This window comes from Rhincodon typus, chromosome 21 (genome assembly GCF_021869965.1).
Source record: "Rhincodon typus isolate 14 chromosome 21, sRhiTyp1.1, whole genome shotgun sequence".
In the NCBI taxonomy this organism is placed as follows: Eukaryota; Metazoa; Chordata; class Chondrichthyes; order Orectolobiformes; family Rhincodontidae; genus Rhincodon; species Rhincodon typus.
The window spans coordinates 24307143-24315120 of record NC_063352.1 but is presented as its reverse complement, the minus strand read 5'-3'; the positions used below and the strand labels follow the sequence as shown (position 1 = coordinate 24315120).

At 38.5% G+C, this 7978-nt stretch overlaps 1 protein-coding gene across 4 annotated transcripts in view; it reads left to right on the top strand.

The window, feature by feature from the left end:
• LOC109931990 (mitotic spindle assembly checkpoint protein MAD1-like) overlaps positions 1 to 7978 on the top strand; it is a 645529-nt gene continuing 637551 nt past the window's right edge. For 2 of the 4 annotated variants that reach the window (XM_048609840.1, XM_048609841.1), the window contains exon 1: positions 1 to 65. The gene's annotated coding sequence lies outside the window, so the exon portion shown is untranslated. The remainder of the gene's footprint in view (positions 66 to 7978) is intronic. The other 2 variants (XM_048609842.1, XM_048609843.1) reach the window with 2 other exon arrangements.

Below are 7978 nucleotides of genomic sequence, written 5' to 3'. Positions count from 1 at the left end.
GGTTCAGTAAATGGTTTCTAACTGACTTTCTCTGAAATCTCTCTGGATGTTGTTTTCTCCTGCCTGTAAGAATCTGTGTTTGAATTTACCTTTTTGCCAAGGAGTATGTTTATGGGATGTTACTATATTGGAACAGTTATATAGCTAAGTTATTATATCGAGTATTTGGTTAAGTTTTCCAGTGGCTCTAAATTCTGCTGTCTTTTATTTGTGTTTTAACTATACTGTTTAAATAAATTGTGTTTTGTTTAATGCTAAGTGGTTTGACCAGTTGCATCACACCTGGAACACCACTTCATACCTACCTTTAAAAATAAAAATAAGTTAGGGTCTAGGCTATGTTCTTAAAAATTTTTGAGATGGTCTGGCCTGGTCCATAATAATAGCAGGAGAGACTTCGAACATCTTAAAGAAAGTTGACCCTGTAATATAAAAATAAATGAAGATAGGTAGATAAGCAAGCATGTATAAATTATTGGCTTTGAAATGAATGTCCTTTTAGCGAGATGGTTGCATGGACTAATAAAGAGAACTTGCCCATATTGAAGTATGCAAATTGAATTGGATTAATAAGTGGATCTGCATGAAATTAATACATGTTGCCATAAAGCAGCTTGAAGCTCCAGTGCTATGCGGTCTGAGCTGACCTGCTAAATGTGACACTGTTGAACAGAAGACCTAGTTGTTTTTTTAATTGGTGTAATGATCAAAAGCTTCTTTTATCCTTAATACCAGAAAATATCAGTGTCATTGAAACTCATGTAACTTATTTTTCCAGGTAATTTTTTTAGTTACTGCTAATCTGGCAAGCTTTAGTTTTAATAGTTTAGAATACTGCATACACAAGTAATATATCTGGTATTTCACTGTTAATCATTCCATTAGCTAGTTTAATAAAATGTCAATAATTCTTGTAGCTCAAATATTATTGTCTACTTTTTTCGGTTGGTACCATGCTCGTTGTTGGTTTATTATCTTCGTGACAAATTCCGCCTGGAAATCAAACTTGAGTCAGGAAATTAGCAATTTTAGTACTAATTCTTTAACATACTTGATTTTGCATCCAATACAGCTATTAGAATAAGTCTTGTGGCTATTTCAAAGTTTATGACATTGTACCTGAATTTCAATGGTGATGCAATGTCGTGAATCCCAATAATGGCTGATCGAATCAAGTAAAATATTTCTCCGGCTGTTCAGTGTAAAGTACACATGGCCTCAACCAGACCACATTTGCAGAATCCAAAGCAAAATGCCTGCTTTTAGGTATTATTCCATGATTGAGCAACACTTGCTGAATATTTCGTGTGTAATTAACAACTAATTTAAAATAATCAGTCAAACTTGTGACATAGCTCAGTTATACTCACTATAAGTACCATGCATTCACATGCAGAGACTCAATTTCTGCAAACGAAAGGAACATGTTCAATCCTGTGCTTTTTTTGAATTAACCCAAAGCATGGGGAGCGGACAATTCCCCATTCCTTTCTCCAGGACAACAATTGAGCTTTTTGGAGTTGACTTACCAACCAGTCAGCACTATTTTCTCTTGTGGTATGAATTGCTGCAATCATTTGAAAATTGGCACTCTTGTGTTTATCCAGATGAATGCATGACAAAAAGCTTTGGAAAAATAGCTCTTCAGCAATTCTAGTAGTGCTGTTTTTGAAAAGGAGCTTTTATACAGCAATTCAGTTTTATTCTGTTTCCACCGATACTCATAAATTTTGATAAGCAGTACATTTTTTTATGAAATACATTGTTCTGAATAAAAGCTGCTCTAAATTTGACTCATAATTTGTTGTAATCAGATGTCTCCTTGTCAACAATAGCCCAGACAAACACAGTATTTAACCAGTCATAGTTCTTGGATATTTGTGGAGGTATTGTGTGAACTTAGATGCTGTTTTTGATAAACATGAGGTTATTACGCAAATGTTATTCAAGCATGTTAAAGTGACGTCTCAATGTAAATATGTTTCCTTTCATGAAAGATGTGCCATTTCTCTTTCATCTTGCTAGAATATGCTGTTTGATAGTTCCTACTATAGTTATCTCAAACAATTTTACAGCTCAAGACATCTGCTGACAGTTAATTAGGTAACACAGTTGCAAAGGTGGCAGTGGAGACTGAATCCAGCAAGATCATGTACTTAATTTCAGGGATTTCGTAAGTGGCAATTTTGGGGGGAAGGAGATGCTGTTTTGGCCAAAACTAAATGAATGGTCCAAGAAAAAAAAACATGAAACTACAAGAAATGAAGCCTTTGAGATCTTTTGTTGTGCAGATAGATGATTAAAAAATTCTGTACGTTTTCATTCACATTTGCTTAACCAGTAGTTTAAACCAGTACTGGGTGTATATATATTATATATAAAAGAAATTGATAGCAGAAGTAGTTATACTCCAGAATATGATAACATGGGTCATCATTGAGTGATATTCTAAACATGAACTTAATTAGCTAATCAAAACAAAATAGAGATGGCAGTGTAGGCAACGTATTGCAACTAAGACATGTTGAAACTGGTGGACACCAGTGTGACCTACAGCAATCACATCTGCAGTGAGTTTCTGCAGCTTGAGGGATCTAAGCTTAGAGTTGATGAGCTGAAGATCTAACTTTGGATATTGTCCTGCAAAAGGTCGGGGGAGACTTACCTGGACGCTTGTTCCAGGAGGCAGTCACGCTTAAACTAGGTTCCTCTGATTGCTTTGTGATCATATACAAGAGAGTGTTTCTCTCGGAGGCAGGTATGGTAGCAATGCAAGAATCTCCCCCTTACAATTGTCCAACAGGTTGCATTACAGTAACTTGTATGGGCAAGAGATGGGGATTTTTGAGCAAACTAAATATAGAAGTATGGTGCGGGGGTTTGTATAAATTGGAACTGTATAAGTTAGGGGATAGACGTTATGTAGCTGGAGTGGAAGTTCTGAAGGCTGTATTGCCTGCTTGGTGTCAGTGTTGTGGATGTATCCCCACAGCTGGAGAATAACTTGTTGTGGGAGGAAAAGTCCAATTATTGTGTCCATGTAGCTACGAGGAATTAGATAGTACCAAGTTAGAGGTTCTGCTGCAAGAATGAGAGCAGTTAGAGACTAAATTAAAAATTAAAACCAAGGTAATACTGTTTGGAATGCTGCTTGATATCAAATTTGCAGAATGGTGAGTAGTGACAAGAATAATAGGAGGATATCAACAAATGGCTCGGGGCAGAACAGTGGCAAATGGACATCCACTTGGAAAAGTGAGAGGTAATGCACTTGGAGGGCTGACAAGGGAAGGGATCATTCTGAATCATAGGTTCCTGGAAAGTATTGAAGATCAGAGAGACTTTGGAATACATGTCGACAGATCTTTCAAGGTGGCAGTACAGGTGGATAAGATGATTTGTTACCTCCCCGCTGGGAGGGTGTGCTAATTCTCGGGCCCCATGCCTCCTGAGGTCGCCACAATATCATATGGGATGCTGACCTTTATTAGCAAAGCCATAGATTGCAAGAACCGGGAGATTGTGCTGGAACTGTATAAAAGGCCACAGCCGGAGGGCTGCATGCAGTTATGGTTACCACATCATAGGAAACATGTGATTGCATTGGAGAGCATACAGAGGGGGTTTACCAGGATGCTGCCTGGGTTGGTGGGTCTGAGTTATAAAAGAAGATTAATTAGGCAGGGGCTATTTTCTTTGATACAGCGAAGGTTGAGTGGGGACCTGGTAGAGGTGTATAAGGTAATGTAGGACATAGAGACAGTGGAGGAGGCACTTTATTTGTTGGTAGAGGGGCAATAACTCGGGGGCTGAGATTCAAGGTAAGAAGTAGAAGGCTAAGAGAGAGTAGAGAAAGTTTTTCAACCAGGGATTGGTAAGAGTCTTGAACTCACTGCCTGAAAGGGTGGTTGACTCAGAAACACTTGTAACATTTAAATCAATACTTAGATATTCACTTGCTTGGCCATAGCCTCCAGAGCTTAGAGTGAAGTACTGGAAAATGAGATTAATGTAGTCAGGAATTTGCTGACCAGTGTGTTCACAGTGATTGGTATCACTCTGTGCTGTAAAAGTCTGAGTCACTTGATTCACAAGCAAATTGTCATAGGATTAAAAAAATGAGACAGTTGAATGCATGATTCAAAGTTTGATGCCCATAAAAATGGGTTTTGATTCATGGGACACTGGGACAAGTACTGCACGAAGAGGGGCTGTATTATTGGGATGATGTCACTTGAACCATGATGAAACCAGTGTACAAAGATTTTGAGAAGACATTAAACTGATCATGAGGGGATGAGGGTTAACGGAGAATGTGGGATTGTGTTCAATAATGACAGAGACTGGTGAGTGGTGAAAATAGCCTCTTTATTGTGCATCTGCAGTGACACAGTTCGAGGTGGAGATAGAATCCAAAGTACAGTTTTACTGTAGCCTCTTTTATACACAGTTTTTACATACATTAAAATTTTAGCACTATTGTGTCACGTAGTTGTCTATTGTACAGAAGTTTGTGTGATATCTGTCCTGGGGAGGCAGGAGATCATATAAGCACTTGCTAAATGCAGGCTGTTACTCCTGATGGGATTAGAATGTCCAGTTTGAGTTTGCATAATTAGGAGGTGTTAGTACTTTTGTCTTTAAAGTTAGTAGTGTTCATAGAAATACTAGACCTATATGATCTAAATAAGTGAGAAATTATACATTTACGAACTAAAAATACAGAGGATATTAAACTGATCTCCCACAGTTAGGTTGTGAGATTTCATCTACTATTGCTGGTTTTTGACGGTTCCTACACATTGATTCATGCAGTTTCACAGATGCACTGTTTTGATAGTAAGTTTCTTAAAGGAGTAGTGGCCCTATTTAGTATGTAGTTTAAAAAGCATAAATCCGTACATTAGTACAACATGGTAGTCTGAAATAAAATTTAGAGATAAGTAGTACAGTGTTATGGAAATCTGTAATGTATTAAGGAAATTTCAGAGAGATAAAAAGCAGCAGACTGGAGGCATAGTTAATATTATAATCTTTACATAGTTTTGAGTGAGTTATGGAGACACAGTGGCGGGGGTGGCATAGTTCTTAGGTTACAGTATTAACACTTATTCAGGGGTAGCTTTTGATTAGAAACAGATCTAAACACTGCTTGCAGCATGGGGCTGATAAGAATTGAAAGGTATAAAGAAACAGTAATGGGTTGGCAGCCTAGGAAGGGATGTTTAATTTAGTTTATCTTGTAAGAGTAAAATACTACAAAAACGTGGTTTTATGAATGAATGAATGGAAACTCAGTAAAGTAAACATAGAGCACTTGTGAGTGAGTTATTAAAGAGATTCGTAATACAATATCTCAAGAATTTTGGGAAGTTAAAATGCAAGTACAAGGCATTAGTGCAGGTAGTGATAACCACAATGTGATGGGAAGAAAGACTGTGTGCAACTGCAAAACTACACCGACAGATCAGGGCAAAGTAGAGAAAAATGGTTTTTTAAAAAAAAGGCACAATTAAAGGCTCTTTTCCTGAGTGAACACAGCACAAGTTTCTAACGTTTGAAAAGAACGCAAGGGATTGCAAAACTGCAATCATAATAGCGCCAAAAGAAAGAGGTAACTGTAGGTGGGTTAGCCTAAGATCTGTCATTGGGAAAATGCTAGAATTCTGTCATCAATCTCTGCGGTAGCACACTGGAAATCAAGCCCTAGTATTTGTGGACCTATTGCAAGATTTAGTTTTTAAAAGAAATATGCAAACTCTTCAAACTCAGGTTGACAGAAAACAAAGATCAGGTTTCTATATCTAATGAAAAGAAATCACAATTTATTACAGTTTGTGAGATTATTGCTTTAGGTAAGCAATTAAACAGAACTAACTAAACTCTACAAATGAAAACTCGTAAGCCTCTAATAAATGGCCCCTTGCGTATGTTTGCACCTACCCACCTCCCACACACACGCACACCCACAACTCGGGGACGATAGTACCACAGTCTGTTTTCACAAGATCCATTAGGTTGGTTCTTGCTGATCCAAAGGTTTCAGCTCAACCTTCCTTTTTCTGAATGCATCTGTTGGTTTGCAAGTGGGTGGCTGTGTCACGTATGAAAGGTCTCTGACTTATTCAATTCAAAGTTAAAACTTGCAACTTCTGCTCAAGGAACAATAAACTGTTTTTCTTCAGGTTTAACATGGCTTACTGTCGAGACCAGACAGGGAGGCTTATTTTACCAGCTGCAGACCTGTTGCCTTTTCAACGGTAATGGATAAAATAAACACAAAATACTGCAGTTCCAAAGAGCCATATCAGGGTCAGAATGGTGCTCTCTCCAAAGATACCAGACCTATTGAATCTGAGCCGCACTTAGTTTTTATTTCAGTGGCGATGGAAGTGGTTTTGACAAGGTAGATGGCTCATTACCTATGATCAGTTAGGTAAAAGTTGTTGGTCATGGCAGTAAAAGAAGCACTGTATTGAGGTCCCAGAGACTCTTGGCTCAAAGGTAACTAAACTTCTGAGTATTTATGGTAAAACTGTCTGAATATAAACTTAAAATGATCCTTCTGCAGTAAATAAGCTAGATAGGTCTTTAAAAATGAGGTTTATAAGATTAATTTAAGAGATTAATAAAGGAAGTCATGTGATCTGTTTTAACGTCTGCCAGATGCAGGCTTGGGTGATATATCTGTTAAAGGTTCATGGGAGATGTGTTTTCCTGGAAAAAGGGCAATCACACTTGTAGACGATGGAAGCAGCTGCTGTGTTTGTATTGGTTAAAGCCCCACAAAATTGTAGAAAATGTCAAGTTGTAAACTTTATAGTTTCTTTTACTTTCAAGGTCAGGAAGTTGGGATCTTAAGGGTAGTTGATCAGCATTTCCACCTGCATGTATGGCTCACGTGTGTCACATTTCCATTGAGGGGATTACAAGAGGCAAATGTTCTGTAAGGTATTCTAGTAACACTCAGCCACCAGTAGTCTGCTAGGGAGAGAGAGAAAGTAGCAAGAGGTTGAATGTCTCTCTGATTCACCAGATAGAAATGCAAGTGAGAACTCCAGTTTGGATTGAAGATAATAAATTTTGTAAGAAATGGATTTAATTACCTTGAGTTGAGCCACTTGCCAGGAAACACACTCTAACTTTTGAAGACAGCTGTGGGATCACAACTTCTATGGCTGGGAAAGGAAAAGAAAAGAAGTAAATTCTCAGGAACTAAGAATTACTTTGGACTGGTTCTGGGAGAATTGAATTCTACTTAAAAGACATCGTTAACTACACTTGTAAAACGTGTTTTGTGCTTGTATTAAACATAAATACAGAAATTTCTGACCTGTGGTTTAAAGTTGCGCACAGCGATATTAGTTAAACTTCTGCCTGTTACACTGAAAGCTCCATTTCTGAAGAAGGGTCCTGACCTGAAACGTCAGCTTTCCTGCTCCTCTGATGCTGCCTGACATGCTGTGCTCCTCCAGCTCCACACTGTTATTTCTGACTCCAACATCGGCAGTTCTTACTATCTCCAAATGTGAAATCTTATTATTCTTTCAGTTGTTAACTGTTAGTTCTTGTTCCCTTTTAAAGTATCACTTGTTTATTGGGATAAATACAAAGTGCTGGTAAAACTTAGCAGGTTTGGCAGCACCTGTAGAGAGAAAAACAGTTAACTTTCAAGTCCGAGATAGTAGGAACTGCAGATGCTGGAGAATCCGAGACAACAAGGTGCAGGGCTGGATGAACACAGCAGGCCAAGCAGCATCATAGGAGCAGAGAGGCTGACGTTTCGGGCCTAGACCCTTCATCAGAAAAGGGGGAGGGGAAGAGGGTTTTGAAATAAATAGGGAGAGAGTGGGAGGCGGATAGAAGAGGGATAGAGGAGAGGATAGGTGGAGAGGAAACAAACAGGTCGAAGAGGCGGGGATGGGGCCAGGAAAGGTGAGTGTAGGTAGGGAGTTAGGAAGGGGATAGGTCAGTCCAG